This window comes from Lissotriton helveticus, chromosome 1_1 (genome assembly GCF_964261635.1).
Source record: "Lissotriton helveticus chromosome 1_1, aLisHel1.1, whole genome shotgun sequence".
NCBI classification, from domain to species: Eukaryota; Metazoa; Chordata; class Amphibia; order Caudata; family Salamandridae; genus Lissotriton; species Lissotriton helveticus.
Window position 1 is genome coordinate 1,841,198,843 of NC_136057.1, and position 25,651 is coordinate 1,841,224,493.

Here is a 25,651-nt window from a genome sequence, read left to right on the forward strand (position 1 = left end):
TCTTTCAGGAGCGGCTAATGGTATGACAGGAGATAGCGAATGGATCACTTGTGTGGTTGATCTATTGGTAGCTTCTAATACAGGATTCATCGCCTCCCTCTCCAAACTACTAGATAGTCTTAGTCTTTGCGCTAATTCTGCAGTTTCCTTCCTAGAATTGACTACTTCTTGTCTAAGGCTACAATTATCTTCTCTGACTGCAACCAACTCCTTCTGTATTGTGTCTAAGACTGTTCCTAAGGTTTGCATATCGATTCCCTCCGCCATCTCTGTTCAGGTGCTAAAGCAACTTGGGCACTTCACTCTGTCAGACTTCAATACTATCAAGCTTATAGCTTACCAATACTCGCACGGTAACAGAGATACTTGGTCCCAAATCCCTCACAGCAATGCCTGCAGGTCTTTAGATAGAACCTCCAGAGATTACCTCGGGGGAAGGGGGAATTAGATAAAATAATAAACAAAGAAGAGACTGGTCCTGAGCTGGCTCCTTCAGTCGGCTAACTTGCTGACGTCTTCTCTATTCTATGGAACCTAAGGAAGTAATACACCATTACAACCTATCCTTCTCTTCCCTAATCTACCTTACTTAATCTCTAATCTCACCTACCCACACTCTTCAGGACTCTAGCTGCTCTTCTGTCTTTTCTTCTATGTTTTTCTTTTTATCTCGCTCCGTTAGTTGTTACTACATGGAAAGAAAATAGATTTAATGTTTCCCTGTCTGTCTTGTTTTTAGTTTTATTGTGATGTATGTTTATATGCGCACTTACTTCACTAACTAGACTCTCCTCTGGTACTTTCTCCTTTATCATCTGCTTTCTTGTTAAGTGTCTTTAACTCCTTAACTCTTTTTATTATCTCTTTTTAGGATTCTGAAGTTGTATCACATCTCTAGCAGTCTCTGGTGAGTATTTACATATTTACATTGAGTTTCTTAGCATTCCTTATCTTCTCTTTTAACCTTAAAATTCTTTCTTCCTTTTTAGGCTCAAAACTGACAAACCAATGGTTATTCTCCTATTTTGGTAAGTATAACTCTGTCTTTTACAGCATTGTAATTGTTCACTCAGCTTTCAATCTTCGTTTTAACTTTTGACTGCTCGATAATCGGCGCTCCTCTCAGGAACCCTCGACGCTGCTTCGGTGTAATTCCCTGTGGAAACTCGAACTCGCACTTGACTTATGCGCCGAGTATTTCCTCACGAAATCTCTCCCATATTCCCAGGATACCCAACAGAGTCGGGTTATAACTTTTGTGACTAGATTTAACCTTAAAACTTGGAACTCTATCTTTGGCTTCTTTGTGGGCTGAAATCTCCGATGAAGTGCGCATTTCCGGCCGCGCTCGCGCTGCACCTTGATTTCTCTACAGCTGCGGCGAAGAGACTAGACCGCCAACCTGTCTTTTGGAAATGGCGGCCATCTTAGTCCTCCTACGCCGAACCCGCTCAGTCCAAGTGCCATTACATTGAGAATCTTGGCACAACCAGGGTATGGGAGTGCCACAAGTTATTAGACCCTGTGCAGGGGTCCTGACAAATATACATTACAGTTGGATGATCTGTTCCATTTATACACATATATGGTATAAACAAATTGATCAGTTTGTTAAGATTTCAAAGGTGTTATGGGTAGATTTGATTACCTTGTTTGATATAGGGGTTCCTGGTAATCTATGGGCGGCATGTAAGGTTGCTGTCGATTGGCCTGCTGCAGAACTGGCCAGAGATCCAGTGACTGTGGTCCTTCAGCTGAGGTGATGAAGAAATATGAACAAGTGATTATATGGTTTCAGTCTAAAGTGGCACCGCAGACTGCCGATTGGCTTAAAATTGATTGCACTACTCAAGATCCTAAAGAATCAGTACATGATTATTATGAAACTTTTCAAACAACATAGTGGATTGGATACTGTTGAGCCAAAAGATATGGGACAGTTTGTTTCTAAATTTGTGTTGGGATTCAGATCTGATATCAGTTTGATGATATAGCACCATTTGATATGTTGGCCGAATAAATCTGTTGACGAAATTTTGCGATATGCAAAATATTGTAGTGAATAGGTGGAGGCAGCACAAAAGAAAACAAAGGAAAAGTTGATGTTAGTGAAGTTGATAAATGCTGAACGGACAGATTAGGGCAAGGAATTGGAGGAGCGATAGGTCGAGGAAGTGGTAGAGGAATGAATCAACAACAGATTGTGCCACAACCTGGACAGGGCAGAGGAAGGGGTGCAGATGTCGGTATGGGAGCTGAGTGGGTGGCAAATCAAAAACGTGTGACAGCTTGTCACTATTGTCACAAAATCGGGCATTGGAAGCGTGAGTGTAGATTGAATCCAGCATATCAATTGCAATATGAGGGAGAGGGACAAATTTCAGAAGGGGTGAATACTGTGACAAGACCTAGATCCATGTATGGAGGTAATTGTGAGTCCCAAATGCAGATACTACAACCTCCCAAAATACCTATGAATAATCAAACATATTGTCAAATGCCTTACTTTGAGATAAAAGATAGATTAGATCAAATACAAGACCCTCATGAGTATCAGAGGGGGAGCAGGGAGAGTGCACTTTAGGTGCTGCCCTGGAAGGAATGTATGACATTACAACGCATACATTTACAAGGCAGTTTTTACATCGCAACATCCTTTACAACGCATACATTTACATCGCATACCACTACAGCGATTTTTTTTAAACTACACTTACAACACATTCCATTACATCGCATTATAACGTCACGCTGGGCGTGTGCTCAGGGTGGCTAGGGGCCGTCCAAATGCTGCCAATTCCCCAGTGCAGCGCAAATTCTGCGCCTGCGCTGGAGAATTAATTAGTGGGCGGAGTTCGGACTGCCCACGGCCGTCTTGAGCACACGCCCAGCATGACGTAGGATGGCTTGGGGCAGTCCTGAGCACACAAGGGGTTACGCCCCCTAATTACAACCCCGCACCGCGGCGGAATTACCGCCGCTGGGAAGGGGTTAAGGTAAGTGTTGGATAGTATAGGGGTAAAAATTATTATTCTAACTCCAGGGGGTGCAACAGTAGGGTAAGTGTTGGATAGTGTAGGGGTACTATGCGTTGTAATGGTATGTGTTGTAATGACATGCGATGTAATGCCTGTGTTCCAGTGACATGCAATGTAGTGTCATTCGTTGTAGTGACATGCAATGTAATGGATGCGTTGTAAAGGATGTTGCGATGTAATGCCTGTGTTGTAAATGTAGTGCCATGTAATGGTTGCATTGTAAAGTTTGTTTCCCTCCTGGAAGTGGATCAAAGTGGACCGTTTGTAGATGCAAGGGTGAATGGTCTTCCTGTTACCTTTTTGCTAGAAGCACAAAAGGAGTGCAAAGTTCCCCGGGAAGAGTGAAGGAGTAGAGGTGTGTGTGCTAGGAAGAGGGGGGAATCCCCTAGTTGGGACTAAAACCCTCACACACCCAGCAAGCTAGGTGTCATGCTTCATCATATGGGTTCTGCTCCTCGTCAGACTGGCGCTGCAATGTCTGACGGGCTCCCGAAACCGGGGCTCTTTATCGGAGATCTTTTGTCCCGGCCATATGGTGCGTGCGTGTGAGAGGGCGGGGGAGTGTGGTCGTGATGTGAGTGGTAAAGTTAAAAAAGGTAAATCAGTCCACAACCTATTTTATTCTTGTGGTAGATTTCCTTGGTTAAAAGGGGGTGGGAAGGGAGCTAAATGCCCTGGAACTATCCTAGCAAGTTAGCTACTACCCTCTTGTATGGTCGACATGTTTCTTGCCATAATGGCAATTCCTCAGGACCTTGGTGTAGTGCACCACACAGTGAAGAAATTATTTTAAAGAAGTGATAGAAATTTTTTTATAACATTTTTTTTAAACTTGCATTATGGTATACAACCTTTTGTGGTCGGTAATACCGGAGTGCAGGCCGATTGGTCCTGCTCAAGTTTTTTTTACCTGTGGAGAATAAAATAAACACAGTTCTCAGATGGCAGTCTCAGTCTACTGCTCCCGTATGGTGGATTTGCACAAATATAATCCATGCACACACACACACACACCAACCCTAGTGAGAGATAAAAACCAAGCATAAACAATAGCGAGTTTGGTGATTAAATCACACAACCAGTGGTTTGTGCAATACAATATATTAAAATATAACGGTGATATTGGAAGAAGTCAAAGACTGCTGATTAGAGGAAGAAGACTGGGTTAATCATGCTCACCCCAGAAGGTTCCCTGAGGTACTTCGCAGTCTGCTTCCGAAGAACCGGTGGGAAAAGGTATGGTACCAAGTGGGGGAGATTTGCGGTAAAATCAGCTGTGTAAACGTTATCACAGCATGGATAAGGATGGGAGTATGAAGGACCCCTCTAAGGGTGCACACCAGGCGGTAGACAGACACCTCGCATCTCAAGCTTCGGTGTGTCCCGGTGAGCCACCGCTCCGTGGCTCGATACGTTCTGGTCACTAATGGCAACCCTAAGGCGTAGGCACCGCCACCAGGCGCCTGCATTAGCGCGTCGCGTCCCCGCTGGAGTACAGCAGGGCATAGCACAGCGGCGGAGCAGGGAGCCCGGTGACGAGCGAATACCCCGGCGGCCCAATGGACCCACAGAAGGCATAGCGGCCAGGCAACAGTTGGCCACCCGGCACCCAAGAACTCAGGGGTAGTCGAGAGTTCCTAATGCCCCACTCACTGGTGACGGGATGTCCCACGCTAGTTGGGGCTAATTGAAGTCGGGCAACTATAGGGATAGATAAAGTTAAATTAAATTAGCAACCTCACCTTCGGCGGCCCGCGGTCCAAGCCGTTGCACCTACCCCCCGGACAGCGTCTCGATCGAGGCGCTCAGCAGCTGGTAGCGGAGCACCGGGGAACGCCATTATTTAAGTGAGAGGATCACCTCACTCAGACCGGTCACCTGCGCTGCAAGGGTCACGCCCCCCTCTCTCTCGCTGCATCCGCGCATGGGCGGTAGCCCGAAGCACAGGACTATAGGACGCAGGTGGCGGCCATCTTAGAAGGGAGTTTGGTGAATTGTTTAAACGGGGCCTTTTGAAGAAAGGACCCACTATGTATGGTCTTTCATATCTAGACCTCCAAGGATCATGTGGGACTCGCCTCACTCAGCCCGGTCACCTGCAATGCATGGGTAATAACCCCCTCCTCACTCTCTGCATCCGCACATGTGTAGTGGCCCGAAGTAATGGGTTGTTAGATATAGGTCGCGGCCATATTGGAAGGGAGTTTGGCGCAATGTTTATGCGGGGCAAATGAGGAGATCCCACCAAGCTTGGACTTCCATATCTCGACTTCCCCGGATATAAAGGGTGCCACCCTGTATCTTGTAGTTATACAATGTAAAGGGGGGCTGGGGGGAGAGAGAGAGAGACACAGTTGGGGGTTGGGTTTTTTAAAAGTTTTATTTGGGGTACCGTGCGAGTATAATTCCACTAGTTTTTTAGAAATTGTGAAATTGATGCCAGACACACAGTTCGTTTAATAAATGAGACGGTGACTTTAGCTTCCCAGGGATGCCCACGGGATAGTCGTTTAGCCCCAGAGAGTCCAGTTGGAGACGATGGACCCATCTCTGCTCGATCTTGAACAGTGCTTGTTTGGATATTGCTGGGTGGGATTCCAAAACTAACCATTTGAGGCTGTCAGCAGGATGGTTATTTTGAGAATAATGCTCCTACAGTTTGGTGTGTGTTTTCAAGCACCTAATGTTGCTTTTGTGCTCCATAATCCTCACTTTAATTTGTCTCATTGTCATCCCTATGTAGTTTTTCCCGCAGGGGCAGGTGATCATGTAGATGCATTTGATACTATTACAATTTGTGTGTTTGTGCAGCTGCCACAGGAAGGTGTCTGTAATTCTCACTTCCTTGACTTGTGATGTCTGTGGACATACCGCACACCCGCCACACGGAAAATGGCCAACCACTGGGGGGAGTCTCCACAGGGTGCTCTGATTGTCAGTAGTGTTTTTCTTCGGGCGTGTATGGATGAGGGCATCTTTGAGGTTAGGGGTCCTTTTAAAAGCGAACCTGGGGCGTGGAATCTCTAGGCCACCTGTGTTCACTATGGGCCAATGTTTATTTATAGTTTTCTTCAGAAATGATGAGTTTGGAGTGAAACTGGTGACACATGTTATCTGATCATCTCTGTTTTTTGGATACGACTCTAGTAAGCTCTCTTTCTAGGGTTGTTAGATGCTCTTTTGCAAGACTTCTTGAGAAGTGTGGTGGGGTATCCTCTTTCCTGTAGCTTGTGTTGCAGGATCGTGGCTTCTTTTTGGAAGTCTGCTTTAGCTGTACAGTTTCTCCGGACCCTGAGGAATTGCCCAAAGGGGAGGTTGTCCCTCAGGGCGCGGGGTTGGTAGCTCTGGTACAGAAGGAGACTGTTTCTGTCAGTGCTTTTACAGTAAAGGGTCGTGCTCAGGCCTGTGGGATTGAGGTTAATGCACAGATCCAGAAAGGGGATGCTGTCTGCTGAAATGTTACCAGTAAATTTTAGATAGGGGTTCTGCAGATTAATCCACGCACAGAAAGCTTCGCAGGTAGCCCGATCACCCTTCCATAGAACAAGGATGTCGTCAATATACCTGCGCCACAAGGTAATGTTACCGAGGTAGGGGTTAAGTGCAGACCTGATGATGCCCTCCTCAAAGGTTGCCATGTAAATGCATGCCAGGCTTGGAGCAAAAGTAGAACCCATTGAGGTCCCCTGGATCTGGTGGTATAGTTGTGTGCCATATTGAAAAAAGTTTTCTGTCAGGGCCAGAGAAGCAAACGCCATGATGAATGTCACTGGTGTGGGAGAGGACCATTCATCTAGCAGAAGGGTCGACTCAACTGCCTTCAGTGTGGCTTGTTGAGGGATGTTGGTATACAACGCCTCGACATCCATAGTGAGGAGAAGGTCAACGTCATCCCTCCCCTCAATGGATTCGACGAGGCGGAGAACATCTCTTGTGTCTTGTAAGAAAGACGGAATTTTTCTGACCACTGGTTGTAGGAAAGAGTCACAAAATTTTGATAATGGCTCAAGTAGTGAGCCAATACCTGAGACAATCGGCCTTCCAGGTACTGGTGACACCCCTTTATGAATCTTAGGGAGGGTGTAAAAGTACGGGATAACCGGGTCTGTGGTAATCAAGAAGGCTGCTTCATTTTTGGAAATCCACTCGTTCGTTTCACCCTCCAAAACAAGACTGGTGATCGTAGTAGCCAGTCTCTTCGTGGGGGTCTATCGTGAGTGGTCTGTAGTGCTTGACATTGGAGAGTTGGCGTTTACATTCCCTGTCATAGTCACAACTATTTTGAATAACAGTGGCACAACCCTTGTTTGCTTGTTTAATGACTATGCTAGTGTCATTCCCCAGAGCTAGGACAGCTTGTTTTTCATTCGTGCTCAGATTTTTATGAGAAGAGGTATTTGGTCTGTTGTCCAGGCTTCTAAGCACCGCTCGTTCGAAGGCTAGTATCTCAGGAGGAACCATAGAGTCAGTAGGGGTGAAGGTGGAAGGTTTTCGTAACCCAGTATCAGTTTTGTCTTGGTCGGGTTTATCAGCAAAGAAGGAACGCAGACGTACCTTCCTAAAAAATTGTTTCACTTCACACATTTCAGTGAAGCTATCAGGGATCGGAGTGGGAACGAAACCCAACCCTTTCTCAAGGATCTCTGTCTGCATTGTGTTCAATGTTTTGTTGGAGAGATTCACAATCAGACTCTTCTGCCTCTGGTTGTGCTCCTCGTTTCCACCGTTGTCTGAGCAGTTGGTTGTTCTTGCCATTGTACGGCTTTTTGCCCTCCTCGCTTGCGCCCTCTTCCCCAGCCTAAAAAAGGTGGGTTCATCGGGTAGAATTGGGGTGGACCCTGGGGGTAGAAGAGATATTGCCAGGGAGGTAGCATCTGCGGTGGACCTTGGAACATAGGACCACTATTCGGCATTTGGTTCCAGTTGGGATGGCCCTGTTTACCTCTGTTGTTAGTTTGGTTACCCCCACTGGAGTCACTCCCAGAGGAGCCCCTGCGACTATCATTGCCTGAGCTCTCATCGGTGGAGTAGCCATTCCTGTTGTTGGTGTATCCCTCCTTGAGGTAGGGGTACACCTTCTCTTTGTCAAATTTTGCTACATCTTTTTGCAATTTGGTCATTTTTTGTTGTAAGAGAAATTCTTGATTGTCAGAGATCTCTTGATTGATCTCCGCCAACTTGGCTGTAAAGGGAGTTTTCTTCATTGTGCCTTGTATCGTTGTTTCAATTGCTGTAATCTTTACCAAGAGTGCCTCAGTCAATCTCTTAGCAGTTTTAACAATCAGAAAAAGGAGGTCTCTTGTACACTTCCAAGAAACATGACACCAGTCAGCTTTGAATTGACCGTCTTCAAGGAACAGTCTTGGCATGATATTGACTATTAGTCCTTGTGGGGCGATCTTAGCCCGTAGGTATTCAGTCATCATCGCCCCATGTACCATTATCCTGAGCCATTCTTTTTTCAATGCCATTACCGTTGCCCAGTCCTCATTTGCAGAATTTGAGGCAGTCGCACCACCCATTCCGAAGAGTGAGGGAGCCGATATTAAAGCCTCTTCTATTGCTTCTTCATCGAAACTTAGACCTGGCACATCTTCCATGATAAGATGCTGTTTGTACCAGTCCAAGTTTTTTAGTGAAAGACAAACAAGTTTTTTGAATAACCAACTGTACGACAATAGTATCAGTGGGCACCCAATGGTCCTCTCAGTAAAAACTACTTACTGTAGGTAACCTCAAAGTCCCGCGAGAATGCTCTCGCGCACAACATTTGAACAAAGGAGGGTCCCTCCTTTGTTAAAAAAAAACAAAAACTTTTTGCTAGATACTGGAGCTGCACGCTCCACAGTAAGGACAGAAGTAGTCCCAGATTTAACCCGGTCAGGAAAGTCGATCCAAGTGGTAAGAGTGACCAATTTGAAAATGATTAACCCATTGACAAATGAATTACCTGTGAAATTAGGACCATTTCAGGATAAACATCAATTTGTGGTGTGTGATTCCAGCCCAGTCTGTCTCCTAGGATGAGATCTTTTGTGCAAATTAAATTGTACCATATCATGCACTCCGAGAGGTGTGGTGTTACAGACTTATGATTCTGATGTTGATTTTAAAATGGCCAATATGAGTTTGTGTGCAGAACTGTTTGTGGTTCTCACAATAGAAGATTTACCATATGATTTGAGAGATTTAGTTTCCCCGAAGGAGTGGAACTTCACAGGTGAGGGGATTGGATCGATTCAAGGTGTTGAACCTGTGAAGATACAGGTCAAGCCCAATGCTAAATTTCCCCGAATCCCTCAGTATAAATTGACTCCAGAAACCCTGGCTGGAATACGACCTGTAATTGAGTCCATGATTGCACAAGGCATTCTGAAGGAGATAAGAGGAAGTCCCTGTAATTCACCTATAATGGGACTACAGAAGCATCGCGGCAAGTACAGAATAGTGCAGGATTTGCACAGGGTCAATGAAATCGTGATCCCATGTTGTCCTGTGGTACCGAATCCAGCTGTTATCCTATTTCAGATACCATGTGAAGCCGAATGGGTCACAGTCATCGATTTGTGCCAGGCAATTTTCTCCATACCATTGCACGAAGATAGCCAATATATTTTTGCGTTTAGGATGGACGACTGTGTTTTAACATGGTGTAGAATCCCTCAAGGGCATACAGAAAGTCCCTCCATCTTTAGCCAATGTTTAAAAAAGAATCTTGAAGGGCTGGTGATGCCCCAGAACTCAGTCTTGGTCCAGTACATCGACGATTTGTTGGTCGTGTCAGAGACTGAGGATACTTGCAGGATCGATACAGTGGCTTTACTCAATCATTTGGCAGAAAATGGACACAAGGTGTCCCCAAAGAAGCTTCAGTACTGTCAAGCAGAAGTGCAGTATCTTGGTCATCGAATTGAAAAGGGAAAACGAAGGGTGCATCAGATCGCATAGAGACGATTCTGCAAATGGGAACTCCGAAAATACAAAAAGTCTGCATGTTTTTGGGAATGGTCGGCTATTGTCGACAGTTGATCACAAACTTTTCCTTGCAAGCAAAGCCACTTTTGCGCTTGACTCGAAAGGACATTAGTGATCAGGTACCATGGGACAAGGACTGCTTGATAGCCTTCCATGAGCTAAGAAAGAGTCTATGTCGCACTCCGGCTCTGGGAATGCCAGAGTACAATAAAGCGTTTTCGCACTTCAGCTGTGATAGGGAAGGATGTGCATTAGCGGTCCTTGTACAGACACATGGGGGTGCTCGTAGACCAGTGGCTTACTTTTCAACTACATTAGATCCTGTAGCTTCTGCGTTGCCCGGATGTCTCAAATCCGTTCCTGCAACAGGTGTCAGCATTGAGAGATGTGAAAGCATAGTAATGGGTCCCCCGCTTATTGTGTATGTGCCACATTCAGTAGAACTGTTAATGACAAGAACAAAAACACAACACCTAACAAATAATAGGCTTACAAAGTATGAACAAGTCATATTAGCTTCTGAAAATGTTACTCGAAAGCACTGTACTACCTTGAACCCCGCTACATTGTTGCCTCTTCCTCAAGAGGAAGGAGAAGATTGTGAAGAGCATGACTGTCTGGATGTTACTGAACTATCTACCAAACCCAGACCTAACATTGTCAATGGACCATTTCCCGAATCTGATCTGATCTGATCCCTTTTGTTGATGGTTCATGTCTAAGAGACAATGAAGGGTATCTGAGAGCAGCTTTTGCTGTGTGTACTGTTTTGGGGGTGGTCGTAGCTGCCTGTTTGAATAGAGTTTACTCTGCTCAGGTGGCCGAAACTATTGCTCTGACATGTGCCTGTACCCTTGCAGATGGAGTTCAAGTGACTATATGGACATCCAATATGGGTTTGGAGTGGTTCACGATTTTGGACAGTTATGGTCTCAGAGGAGATTTTTAACGTCATCCGGATCCCCTATCCGAAATGGAGAATATGTGCGTCAGTTGTTAGAGGCCTTAAAGAAACCCAAAGCCATAGCAGTAGTGAATTGTGCAGCTCATGGGAAAAGAGGAAATGTTGTCACCTAAGGGTAACAACTATTCTGATGAAGTAACTTTTTGTGTGTGCACTACATGTTTGCATTTTCAATGGCGGATATGTAGGAGAAAGCGCAGAAGACACCGAGCTTAGCATGATGTTAGCTGTGGCTGATACATGGGATGAGGTGAAGCGGCTGCAGGATGAGGTCTCAGAGAAGGAAGCTGCACCATGGGTTAGAACAGGCTGTGAAAAGAGAGATGATGGCATTTGAGTATCAACAGATAAAAGGGTGGTGTTACCTAACTGTTTGAGCCTTTGTCTTTGGTGGAGGCTGATGGTGCGCAATGTCCAGCCTGTTCCTTTTATAGGTTAACTTTCAAATTACTGGTTCCAGCCTTTGCCTTTTCTGCATATTTCTTTGGAGGTTTTCAAAGATATTCCCCTCCAATCAGGATCTGTGGCGTGTTAGTGTGAGCATGTGCAGCGTAGCCTTGTGCAGCGTAGCCTTGTGCATCGGCTCAAATGGTGCCTTCATCAATTGGGTCAGCACTACGTTGAGGTTCCATGCTGGTGCTGGCATTCTGTTTGGAGGTGCGATACTCTTTGTCCCTTCTAGAAATGTTTTTACTACTTGGGAGGTGAAGAAACATTTCTCAGTTTCTCCTCTTGTGTATGCCACAATCGGTGCTAAGTGTACCCTTAGGGATGTGTAGCATAGTTTACTTTGCAGTAGATATGTTAAGTACTCCAGTACTGTGGACTCCCTTGCAATCTTTCTTTGCAATTTTTCTCTAATGCACCATTCTGAGAATCTTTTCCACTTTGCTACATAGCATTTCCTTGTAGTAGGCCTTCTTGCCTCCCTGAGCACTGCCATTGTGCTCGCCAGTAGCTTGAGGTTTGCAAACTCTAGGTATTCAGAAGCCAAGCCGCCAGGCTGAGGCTATCTGGCTCTAGGTGTAGCACCCTCCCGTTCTGCATTGTTAACAGGTCCCTTCGTCTTGGGAATTTGTGTGCGGGTGCTTGCGCCATCTCCACTATTTGTAAGAACCATGACTGTCTGGACCACTGAGGTGCTATCAGTATCAGTGACATGTTGCTGCTCCTGCATTTGTTGAGTACCATGTGTATCAGTGGTATCGGAGGAAAAGCTTATGCAAATGTCTTTGACTAACTTATCCAGAGCGCATTCCCTTGAGATCGATGGTCTGGTTGTCTGGATGTGAAGTGTTTGCATTTTGGTATGTTGCAAATAAGTCTATTTGCTGTGTACCCTACTTCCGGAATACTTTCTGTAATTCCTGTTGGTTGATCTCCCATTCGTGGGATGCGGACATCTACCTGCTGAGTCTGTCTGCCTCCACATTGTCCTTCCCTGGGAGATGTATTGCTAGTAGGTCTATTCTCAGTGGAATGGCCCATGTCCATAGCTCCTGTGCTAGCCTTGATAGCGCTACTGACTGTATTCCTCCTTGTTTGTTGATGTATTACATGGTCGTGGTGTTGTCTATTTGGATCTACACCCTGTTTCCAAACAGCTCCTTCTGAAATGCTTTTAAGGCTAGGAACACTGGTTTTAGTTCCAGGTAATTCATGTGCTTGACCGCATCCTGTTGCGACCATAGCCCCCTCACCTTGAGTTTGTTCATGTGCGCGCCCCACCCCAGCTGGGAGGCGTCCTTTGTGATGGTCACTGTTTGAGTTGGTTGTGTGAATGGTTTCCCCTGTGATATGTTTTGTTCGTTCCATCACGCTATTTCCTGCTGCACTGCTTGTGTGACAACCACTAGATCTTCCCAACTCCCAGTTGCCTGTGACTCTTGCTGCTGTATCCATTCCTGGAAAGGCCTCATGTGTAGTCTAATATTTTGGACTAGGTGAATGCACGACGCCATCATTCCCATCCGCTTGCTCACCGTCCTCACTGTCAGAACTTGCCCCTTGCGGTAATGATGTGTTTCCTTCAGTATCTCCAATGTTCTCTTCCTGCTGGGGAATACTTTGGCCTGTATGGCGTTGATCTCTGCCCCTAAGAATATCTTGATTTGCTCTGGTTCTGTTGACGATTTCTCCCAATGGATCGAGAAACCCAGTCGTGTCAGCGTTAATGTGACCTGTTGGATGTGCAGTTTGCATTGGCTGTACGAACTTGCCTTTATGAGCCAGTCATCGAGATAAGGGTATACGTGTATTCCTTGCCTTCGTAGGTGTGCTGCCACAGCTGCTAGACATTTTGTAAGCACCCTGGGTGCGGATTTCAGGCCGAATGCTAGTACTGTGAACTGGTAGTGGCTTTGGTTGATCACAAACCTTAGCAGGCACTTGTGTTTGTGGTTGATGGGGATGTGCAAGTATGCGTCCTTTAAATCTATAGTAGCCATTAAGTTCCCTTGTTTCATTTGTGGTATTACCTCTTGTAGGGAAGTCATCTTGAATCTTTGAGTCTTTATGAATTTGTTCAGGAATCTTAGATCTAGGATAGGGCTTAGTGTTTCGTCCACCTTTGGTACCAGGAAGTAAGTTGAGGAAACCCCTTTGTTCCTTTGGTTTTGCGGCACCACCTCTATTGCCTCCTTGCTGAGCAGTTCTTGCACCTCTAGTTGCAAGGGTGAGAGCTCCTTTGCTGAGTGTGCCTTGCTTCTTGGTTTTCTGTTCGGAGGTTGTTTTTCTAACTCTATACAGTATCCGTATCGTATGATGTTTATTATCCATTTGTCCGATGTGACCTTCCTCCATTCCTGGATGAAGTATTTTATTCTTCCCCCTACTGTTGTCGGGTGTTCGAGGTACTGTTTATCGTTGAACCTTCGGCTGCAGTTTTCCTTTGTGTGTTTCCGCCCACCCCGAGGTGTTGCTAGGGTGGGGGTCGGTCTCCTGTTAAAGTCATTTGGATGAGGGCTTTTGGCCTCCCCTTCGTGTTTGTCCTTGTCCGTTTCCGTGCCCTCGAAAGGACTGTCCCCGGGGCTGGTACTGCCAGTTCTGCTGCTGCTGGCCTTGGTTGTTCCCTTGGTAGCTTTTGCTGGAACATCTGGTGCGATGTGGTAGGCATGTCACCTCCTCTACCACCGGGCCTTCTCGTGGGTGTGCCCCTTCTCATCCCTCTGAACTGCAACACTCCCATGGACCTTGCTGTCTCGTTGTCCTTTTTTAGCTGCATCAACTTGTCGTCAACTGGTGTGCTGAACAGTTGCTCTCCGTTAAAAGGCATATTCAGGATATTGCTTTGCACCTCTGGCTTGAATCCTGAAATTGTGAGCCATGCGTGTCTTCTCTCGGTCACTCCTATCATCATTAGTCTGCTCGATGTTTCTGCAGCATTCAATGCCGATTTTAGGAATGTGTTCGCCATGCTATTGCCTTTTTCTACCAGATGAGCTGCTCTTTGTTGGTACTGGTCTGGTAGATGCTTTAGGATTGCCCCACTTCATCCCAGTGTTGGCATACGTGCCTGTTGATCTGGGCGTTGGAGTTTGCGATGCGCCAATGGATTGCCACATTTCTCTCCACCTTTCTCCCTGTGAGATCCATCCTCCTACTCTCCTTGTCTGGAGGTGGCCGGCATTAGTGGGCACATTGGCCCTTTTCCTAGCCATTGCTGCAATTATGGAGTCGGCTGGTACTGACCCTTGGATGTATGCAGGGTCCTTTGAAGAATGGTTATACTTCTCCGTTCTAGGAGTCACAGCCTTGCATTCTGCTGGTTCCTTAAAGGCCACTCTTCCATGGGCAGGAATTGAGTCCCAGTTTGTTGAGGCAGTAGAGTCTCCAGGAGAAAACATGCCTTGGGCTTCTCCACTTCCATTTTCACTCCACACGTATGTGCAGCCTTTTGGACGACCAATGTTGTAGATCCTTATGTCGTCTGGCGGGAAGGGCCTCGGAGGGTACGTGTCTACCCCTTCTTCCAGCGATTCGTCATCGAGATATTGCCACTCTAGGTCTTGTGCCTCCGAGGAAGTTGAGTCCTGGTAGGATTGCAGATCTTCGTCGCCTTCTCCCTCGAAATAATAGTTTTCGTCCCCCTGTTCCTCAACTGGTTCGGACGTATTCGGCAGTTCGACGTCCTCGTTGTCGTTCAACTTCGAGCGCAGGATCGGCGGGATGGTGTATTGGCTCATCTTCTGGTAGTCCTTTTTCCTTTGCAGGATGGTCGTAAGCCTTCTCCCTCGTCATCCCGGTTACGTCACCTGTAGTCCGGTGTAGCTGAAAACTTGATTTTCGTCAATTTTCATTGATTTTTCTTGATTCCTCTTCCAAAACTCTGGAACTCTTCGTCAATGATCCAGACCCAAGGGCGGAAAAAAGAATCTGAAGATGGCGACCAAAGGTGGGAACTTCCGGAGGAAGCACGTCAACGTCAACAAGGACACCAAATGGTGGTATGTTGACGCCCACCTGGGCCACAAAAGAAAAAAAAGACTACAATTCCGGACCCAACCACTAGATGGCGGAATAATGCACAGCACAGTGAATCCACAAAGATTCACGCTGCAAAACCTCTTTTACCAACGACTTGTCTTTGTGTGTCTTTTTTGGCTGATGCTCTTGTGCAGCGTCTAGGTTCAATGTCATGGTCTTCAACATTAATGACTTTTTTGATGCTGTTGGCTGGGTCGGCAACAATGGCTTATTTTGAGTCAACACAGCTTGTGCCTGCCCAGCTCTGACATAAAGCGTCAGAGGGCTGTGCAAGCGTCAATCACTTTGTGGTGTATACAGGCGTTAGCCACCAACAGGGTGGGTACTGATTTGATGATAGCCCCTTTGGAAGTTATCTCCACTCATGGTAACACTGAACTTATCCCTATATATAATATGTCTAAACATTCACTAACACCTTGGGAAATGAAAGTTTACAAAAAGGTCTCTCCTTTGTCCCCTTAGTTGTACAAGATCCCGTTGATACTAAGACCGAAGTGTATTCTTTATGTGTGTTGTTTCTTTATATAAACTGTTGAGATAATGATGTTGAATTTACATTTTATGTCCATTAGATATATTTGAATGTGGGATACGATGTTTCACATGTATTGCTGTGTATTTCTGACAGGTTAGATAAAGAATACACTGTTGGATGATTGAAGAATTGATGTCATCTTCTAGTAGCTACTTCCTGGAGAGAGAGTAAGGTCCCGATTTTTTACTTTAAGGATAATCTGTGATGCGCAGCACCGTGGGGCTGGATTTATGATATTTAATCCATACATTTCATTGTTTTGGTGTGCCCCGATCACTAATTTTGGTCTCGGGAGAAACCCAGGCCCTTTTGATGCACTGGGGCTCTTTTTCCTTGTTTTTCCCATGGGTGATGGGTGTTTTAGTTCAGCAGGACTCCGTGGTCTTGAGTCGGCTTTCTATGCCCGTGATAGGTGAGTAGGACGTAATCGCCTGCACGTTTATTGTACGTCTGCGATGGAGGCGTCCTGAGCGTGTTTTCACAGACGTGAGCAGAATGGAGGACTGAGGATCTGTTTGCGGTTGATCAGGACCCAATGTGCCAGTAATTGGAGGGTGCCAAAACATGAGAGTAATATCATGCGTGATGTATGGCGCGCTCTGTGATGGTATACCGGTAGGATAGCTCATATTGGCTGTTTCTTGTTAGGAGACAAATCCCTGCATAAAGTGAAAGTGAGCATTTGGGGGTTTGCTGACTAATTGGACCCAGCGTAAATACAGGTATGATGGATGTCGCATGCTTAGAGTAGCGTTAAAAGGCTACAGGCAGTTCCTGTTTTTGCAGTTTCTTACAGGATTTGCTTTGTGTCTATATTTCCTCAGGATTCAAGTGGGTTTACGAGCCGGGTGGCTGTGGGAACTACCCTGCTAGCCGTGAATTGGAGAGTGCTACTCTCAGTTAAGGTATTGGAGTGATCACCACTAGTGTTGGTTTTATTTTTTACTTGAGTGGTGGCTTGGGGCACTCGGGATTTTAAGTATGGTCTCTGCTGGCCCTAAATGACGGAGAATGGGTGAGTGTGATCTTGGTTGCTTGTTTTGCTTTTTTTCTAACCTGGATTCACCTATAATCACCTGACCTTCTGGGCACTGCATGGTCACTGATGGGACAGTTTAGATATGGTAGAATTAAATGTAGAGTTATGTGTTGTTTTATTATAATTTTAAAGATGTTGTCACCCTTGTCCTGATGAAGCTAAAAGGAATTACTGGCTGAAACGAGACCACGTCGACATGTTTACGAGGAGTCGCATTATTTTGAGTTTTGTTTAAAGGGAAAGCGCCTATTGAATAATTTGGATAGAGGTGTTACTCCTCTGGCGCAATAGGGATTTCCTCAGAGTGTACTACTCGGAGTGTGGAGTGTACATTCCATTTGTTTTGTTCTCAGTAGGGGTGCTCTTTGTATGCCCTGTATATGTTGCATATATGTATTGTATCATATGTATGAACGTTATTTAGATGTGATTTCCAGTGATTGTCTATGTCCTGTACATAGGAGATGTATATATGATGTAATTTTGTTTTGATTTGATTTATTTGTGCTGTGCCCCATCATATGACACATGTATGAGTTTGAATTTTGGATATGCAGTATTTCTAAATAACAAATTGGAACATCAGGGTAATTAATGGTACCTTGAATTAGAATAAATGTTGGATTGGTCCCTCTGTACCTTCTTTTTCTTTATACACATCTTTGATGTTTTTTGCTCAGGTATAGGAGGGTGATTTGGGCAAAACCCCCTCTTTGTACCTACAATCTTCATATTGTGCACCAAACATCAGTCATGTCTGGTCATTTTGTTCGTGAACAGGTTGCAAGCTGCGCAATCCTGTTTTCATGCAGTAGCGACAAACAGAGGTCATTTTAGGTAGAATACTCATATCTTGCTCTGCACCATGGACACTTTCAGATAAGACTCTCATTCTTTCTTTTCATCATGTGAAGCAGAGTATTCTCGCTGAGGGAAGAGTGTACACGAGGCAGCTACCTCGGTCGATGAAGTTGTGGAATTCACTTCAAATATTCTATGGGTGATGAATTTGAGTGGGTATCGGGGTGTAGAAACAGCCGTCTGTCTTTTCCACGTTGAGAAGACAGAAGCAGCTCTGGTACTATACATCCAAAAGCAGAATAAAAAAAAATCAGTCTACCAATGGAATTGTTAATCATGTGCATTCACTCAAAGAAGAGGAGTCTCAACACACTGTCAGCAACCAATGACTCTTTGAGAAACACAAGTTGCATAGTCCGAGCCCACCACTATATGGCAGGAGTATGCATAGCTTGTGTAGCTGCAGCCAACACATTCTACAAATAGTGTACATTACCTTTGTGATTCAGGTCAAGTATCTTTGGCTAATCATGTAGTTTTGTGTATAAATTGGCTTTTAAACCTTACTTTATTGTTGTACTATTTATTTATCTTTCGGGTTGATTCAACTTTATTAATTTCTTTTCCAGGGGCAACCACGCCTAAACCTTGGGACAATATGGTACTGTATGCTCCTCAATCTCATAATATAACATTTTCTTTTTTTGATCGTAACCTTGGGTGTCTATATATCAATTTGGAAATCGTGCTCCAACCCCCTGGTGACTTTTTTTTTTTACACAATCCCAGATTTGCAAGGACTTGTAAAGCTGGGAATGCATCAAAATCTTACGCATCCTGAGGTGATGTGTAACAAGGAGAAAGATCTCTATTTCTCCTTGTGTTTTCCTCTATGTGAGCTGCACTCATCAGCACACAATGAAAGAGGAAACCACCTCTCAGGATTATGTCCCTTTCTACACAAAAACAATCCTACTGACAACACTGGTACCCTTGCACCATGGTGCCTGCGTTGGCGCTAGGCTGCCAAAATAGGGCCAGCACAGAGAGAAAGGACAAGAATGCACCATATTTGATAAATACAGTGCAGTCTTGCCCCTTTACTTTGGGGTAGGGCAGTGCAGCAATGCAATTGCTGCGCTAACCCACGCCAGATCTCTATAAATGAGGGCCTTAGTTTGCAAAATAATGCAGTCATCTGTCTAATCAAGATTGCTGATCATTACATACGAGTTATTCTACCACCACAGATAGTCAGACATGTTGTAGAAATGTTCTTTTACACAATAGAGAGTGAGAGAAATTCAGATCAGTTGCAATCTCCCATTTGTAATCTTATCGCATACAAGCCACTGCTGCTTTTAGAAATCTCAGTAATTCTGGGTTTTTTAGACTGTCAGGATGTAGTAAACTACCTCTGCCTTCTCCTGAAGGATAGGGGTATCCAAAGATATTGGAGTAGACGCCTCAAGGGACAAGGACTGCAAGGCCTGAACCGTATTTGTGTCCAAGACTCTCAAAGCACGATGAAATCAGAGAGGAACATCACACAGCAATGTACAGCAGCCAGAGGCAACAAGTAGTGCTGAAGGACTTGGGCCTCAAGCGATGAAGATGAACAGGTTGCGGCCACAAAGTCCACCCACAAAAGATCAGATGTCGAAATCCTCGAGAGGGATGCTAAGAAAAGATGTGCTGCAAAGAAGACTACCAATGATGTCAAAAGGAGAACAGAAAAGGTAACAAAAACCCCTCAAGAACCAAGGGCATCGAAAAGAAGGCACAGAAGATAGCCAAGGCATTGAAAAAGATGACCGAGGGCCAGCCGTGACTGAAAGAACCCCACAGATCCCATACCAAGGATACCGATTGGGGCCAGCTCGGGTCGAGAGGCTCTGAAGGATAACACCAAAACTTGTGAAGGCATACACCATCACGCCAAGAAAGAGGACATGCCTGACTAAAGAAGTCAAAAGGGCCCGCGAAGTGGCAAAGACAGTTAGAGGCAGAAATGGCAGCGCTTCAACAAAAAAAAAAAAAAAAGGAGTTCATGGAGACACTAAAGGAATTCAGAATCCCTACAAGACCTTCCACGACTTCAGATGCAGTAGTGGCAGAGAATGCCCTTGAGGCACCAGCAACTCCCGAACCACACGAGGAGGTTGTCGAAGAAGAACTCAACGTCCCAGAAGAGAAGGAAGCAATAGGGGGTTTCTAGGAAGAATGGAAGGACCTCAACAGAGTCCAGTAGAGGAGGTTTGTACCTACCCTTCGTAAGCTTTACCACCAGATGACATTGCCTCTTATAACAGCCTGGTCAAAAGAGCATCTGACACTTTTATGGTCCCCTTAGAAGAGGAGAAAAAATCATGCTTCTCCTAGAGACATTGATGCCATCCACAAAAGGTAGCCAATACCTCCCAATGCTACCAAGTATACTGGGCCAGGGAAGAGAGGCTTTTAAGGAGCCAGCCTCAACTAAAAGAGCACAAAGGGCCCGCCGCAAAAGACCCCAAATATATACAGGGAAACACACTGGCAGATTCCATCAGTCACCACAGCAAGAAGGAGCAATTCTCATTCTTCCAACAGTCCACCCAGACAGGGAGAGTAAAAGATAAGATATTCTAGGTAGGAAGCTGGAGAAAAGGTAGCAACACATGGCATATTGCCATTTCGAATACTCTACTCAGCAGATATGGTCACTAACAATGAGACGACATTGAGGCAAATACAGGTCTAAAGTCAGCCCTAGGGGCAGCCCATACAACCAGCAGACAAATGGGCACAGGTGCTACACTCAGAAGAGACGCCTGGCTCAGGAATTCAGGCTTCAAAACAATAAGTACAAACAACTATAATTAATAAGCCTTTCACGGGAGACACTTTGTTTGGCCAAGAGGTGGATGAGTTCTAAGGACAAATCAAAAAGGACAACGAAACAGAAAAGGGTGCTCTACAATACAGAAGCACCTTCAGAAGAGAAGGAAAAAATCTCAGAAAACCTGCAGGAAAGTTTTTTTCCCCTAGAGGGCAATGGCAGCAGGCGCAAGACAGCAGGCAAGCCAGAGGGCAGGATACCAATCTTGGCAACAGCCCTTTCGTGGCAGAGAAAGAACCAGAGGGCAATCTTCCAGAAGCAGCATTTCAAGATGATAACCCTACAAGAGGCAATACTATTACTACAGAAAGGGGACTACATGACAAGAACAGACTTACAAGATCTACACGTGTGCATAAATCAAGGACATAAGAAGTACCTCAGTTTCATGCACAAAGACACGCACTACCAATTCAGAGTCTTACCTTTAGGAATACAATCTACACCAAGAGTTTTCACAAAGTGCCTAGCTGCAGTGGCAAGAAGGAAGAGAATCCACATCTATCCTTACAAAAGATGAATGGATAGTAAAGGCAAACTCAAAACCAAAATGCTAGACACGCATTCAGGCGGTAATCACAATGCTGCAAAGGCTGGGTTTCTGCATATACCTCAAGAAATCATTGCTAAACTTGGATCAGGTAAAACAAATCTTCCTATGGGCAAGACTAAATGCCACGCTGGCACGAGCATACCCGACTCAAAGGAGGATTCAAGCAATAAAGAGGCAAACTCACCTCTACCAGACCCTCAGTGACCATCACAACAGAGGCGTCTCGCAAAGGATGGGGAACGCATACAGGAAACTTGAAAATTCAGGGTCAGTGGAACAACTCAGACTCCATATAACACATCAACTTCCTGGAGATGAAGACAGTGCTTCTAGCACATAAAAGCCTTCCAAGCACACATTGCAGTGAGGACTGTATTGGTCCAGATAGGCAACGCAACAACATTTTACCTGAACACACTAGGAGAAGCAAAATCATTCATCCTAAGCCAACTAGCTCAGGAGATATGGCAATGGGCTATCATTCCATTTAAACTTCCAAAATCCATTCTGCTGCAGTTTTGGGTATACTAAATCATAACTCTCAGCAGATATCCTATACTGGTACTTGTAGGGCTCATTTTGGTAGCAACATTGACAATTCTTCCAACAGAGGTACAGAGCGGTTCTTGTTTATATGCGCGTCTGGAAATCTTTGAACACGTGACAAGAATGCTTCTCAGCACCCACCTAACCCCCAAATATGGTGCTGAGGTGAGGAATGGAGGGAGAAAAAGTTGAAGAGGAAAAGTAACAATTCGCCATTTCTTGGTGGCTGGTCTTTCATCTGGTGCCAACTCTACATCTGGTTCTTTCTACATGCTCTCTGCATCGTACCAAATGGGGATTTAAATGTTAGTCACTGCAGTGTAGCATGGTTTATTAGTAACACTGGCCAGCACTTTGCACAGGCTGTCTTCACATAGGAACATTTCCAAGGAACACCACGCAGCAAATATTTCAAAAGTAAAGCACTCCAATCATGTGGTTCCATTTCCTTTATTTTTTCAAGAGCCATGACTTGTCACAGAAATAAGTTAGCAACATGAAAATTAAGCAGTATTTGGAGTGAAACTAGATACACGTATTTCCGTTTCAAAAAGATTGTTACGTAGATTTCACTCATGGTTACCTAAACTGACTGATCTGGTGAAGTGTTATGAATATGTGGTTTAATACATAATGGCACTTTCCCCTTCTTTCTCACTAAATGTTTTAGAGTCGGGTACAGCAGCAGCTGCCATCTCCCACTGTGTTTTGTCATTACTGTGTATTTCGTGCAACCAGCTAAAGCGGTCTATTCTGTGGACAATGAGATTTTAGCTTGCTTTTTTTTTCCTACTGTCTCCAACTTTCTTCTCCTCATCAAGTATAGGTACAGCTGATGCATCATCGATAGATGATCATTTCTTGTCTGTAGAGACCATTGAATCAAATTCTGGCCACCATTATTGCAAAGGGTTTGATTACTCATCAACCTGGTCGACATATTTAGAAGTGTCAGTTTTAGGAAAGATATCTTTGCTTGATTATTTTGCATATGTGAGTATCTGACAAGCATCTGCTGTTTGAGAACAATCTCAAGGAAGAAAGGCTTTGGATAGCTTATACGTCAATATCACGGATTATCTTGCTATGAGGAGCTAGGACGTTGTTCCTCCTCTTCTTCAAGGCTTTCTACTCATTGCTCACCCACCACTTACCCATGAACAAGCTTCATCCTTTGTAATGAATATCCTTCTTCCACCTCTGCGGTTAATAAACCTGGTTTTCTTTTGGAATAGTATGCCCTACTAAAAGGTCTTATAGGCCCTACTGTCGATTATTTTAAAAGCTGTAGTTTTTTTTCTCTCCAATGCCACAATGTGTACAAACAATTGCAGTACTTCGTCAATGACTTAACCCTCCCACAGCACCACAAGTTGTCTGCCCCTACCCAGGTCAATTTTAACACCTTAGCAACAACGCATTTGCATAGAAGAAAAATCCTTAATCTCCAGTTACTAGTCAGACGACCAAAGAAGCTCCATCATAGGCGATCTCATTTTTAATAATTTAAATGTTTAAAATCTTCAGCTTCCTATACCTCTGTGGTCTACATTTACTTTTGGAAAGCTGTGACAGAGAGAGGAGGTCAGAGAAACACATCAAATGCAATTTATTGCAGCTCACAAATAAGACAAAACTAAACCATGTGCATCAACGATGGCCTGTTTACCAACCACACAAAGAATGATTGTAAATATGACAGGAAATTAACTCTAACATCTTCCAATCAAGTTTTTGGATGTCTTCCCAGAGCCTAAGCCATACTTCAACACACGCGCCCTCTGCAACAAAGCCAAAGACTACATGCTTGCCATGCAACAACGCATTCTTGGCAGTGCAGATGAATAAGTGAGCACAGTTTGTGTTTGGCCCAGCGTTAGCTAAGTGCAGGATTCCAGGGCCAATGTCCTTTAGTGCGAAGTTCTCATCAACAAACTTCGTCCCCTCGATGAATTTTCCACCAGTTCCATGCAATTTGTAAAGTCACCGGCCTATCGCAAAGTCAGGAAAGATTCTGTGAAAGCAGGATTCCTTGAAATCAAAATCCTTGCCCACTATGCACAGAACTCTCGGCTTAGCTGTATTTGGGCAACATCATTCCAGAGCCTCAAGACGATGCAGCTAATGGGGGCACCATCAAATGAATTCAAAGAAGGCTTAAGTTGCCAATGGTTCTTATCTGGGTTAGGTTAAGTAGGTGAATGAGCAGCAACTGCTCTTCTGCATCAAAGCTCCTACCTGGCAGAATATAAATAGAAAAAGTCAACATAGGTGATCTCAGCATCAGGAAAGTTTGTGCCTACCATCGGTCTCTCTTTTATTGTTTATCTCTAAATTCTTGTGTTATTAGATTTTTGGAATCTGTGCGCAATTTTGTTTGTCTACTCAAAACGAGTCAATCTACTCAGGACGGAAAACTGTAGTAGCTACTGTCATATCACTACTTATTTGAGATTCAAGTACTACTACCAGCGCACAGTCTGATGTTTCAATGCCTAATGGCCTGCAACACTTTCTTTTGCTTACTTGTATACCTCCAAATTGTCTCCCTTCTGATGGTACCTTTAGATGAGGCCTTGTGATGCACACTTTTTTTTTTTTTTTTTAGATGTGGCCATCTTGGGTTCCAAAAATCATATAGTCCCTACATCTTGCAGCCTCATCCCCCTCACAGAAATGCTTACTTCTTTGTAAGTAAAGTTTTGCAGCTTGAGATCATTCTAGATTTTTTTAATGATGTGCATTATTCTTCCAACTAGAGATTGGGTATGGAATTTTCTTTGAGAAGAAAAAAAAAGTTTAACTTTGGGCATGGATAATAGGTGATCACATAGCTCTACTGTGTTCCGGAGGCAGACTGTGCCCTATGTTTCTGCAATGTAAGTGTCTCAGATTAAAGTGTACCACAAACCTCACATCATTCTTCTTAATGGTCTGGAGGTAAACAGCGATTACACAACTGGTTTATCCATGGGCACCATCAGCAACTACCTGGGCACAAATTAAAAGAGGTGTTTTCCCTAATTGAGTGCCATGAACCAAAAAATTAACACCGTTTTCAAACTCTCATACAACCTTGTCGGAACACTGGAGTCTGGCCTTGATCCACAATGATGAAACTTTAATTTTACCATTAGCAAACCTCCCAACAGCAGGAAAAACAAAGAATGGTGCCAGTGGGTGGGGCATTGAGAAGCACTGGTGAAAGGCACTCGGTGAATTATATGGCAGACGCAACCATTCTTAATACCCACAATGAAAGACAAATTAAAAGATATTTGCAACCAACTACTTGATAGTAGAATATTCAAAACAATTTATTTTATTTATTTAAGTTTTGTATAGCACTAGCTAGACCCGAAGGTATCAGAGCGCTTCACAACGGATACAAATAAGCATCAACATAACAGGTAGGTCGAGCAGGGTAGGGAAAGTATGGTAGCAAGTAAAAGTCTATACAGTGTCAGCATGAGGGCGACATGGCGGAGATCAAGGGAGAGTCATCAGGTTCTCGTTAGGACCAAAGAGATAGTGAACTATCAAAGTCAGACGGTGGTTCTCGTTACGATCCAGCCCGCTCAAGAAAGAAGGTTTTGAGTAGTGTCTTGAATTTCAGGAAGGAGGCGGTCATCCTGATATGGGGGGGGATGGAGTTCCATATCTTAGGAGCATTTCCCGCAAAGGACCTGTTAGATCTTTTGCGTTTCTGTGATTTCAGAGGTATGAGTAGCAGCGTGTTGGAGCTTCTGAGGGTCCTGGACTGACCGGCTCTCTTGAGTTTATTGGCCAGATATTCCGGTTTACCTGTATGCAGGGCTTTGTGTGAGGCAG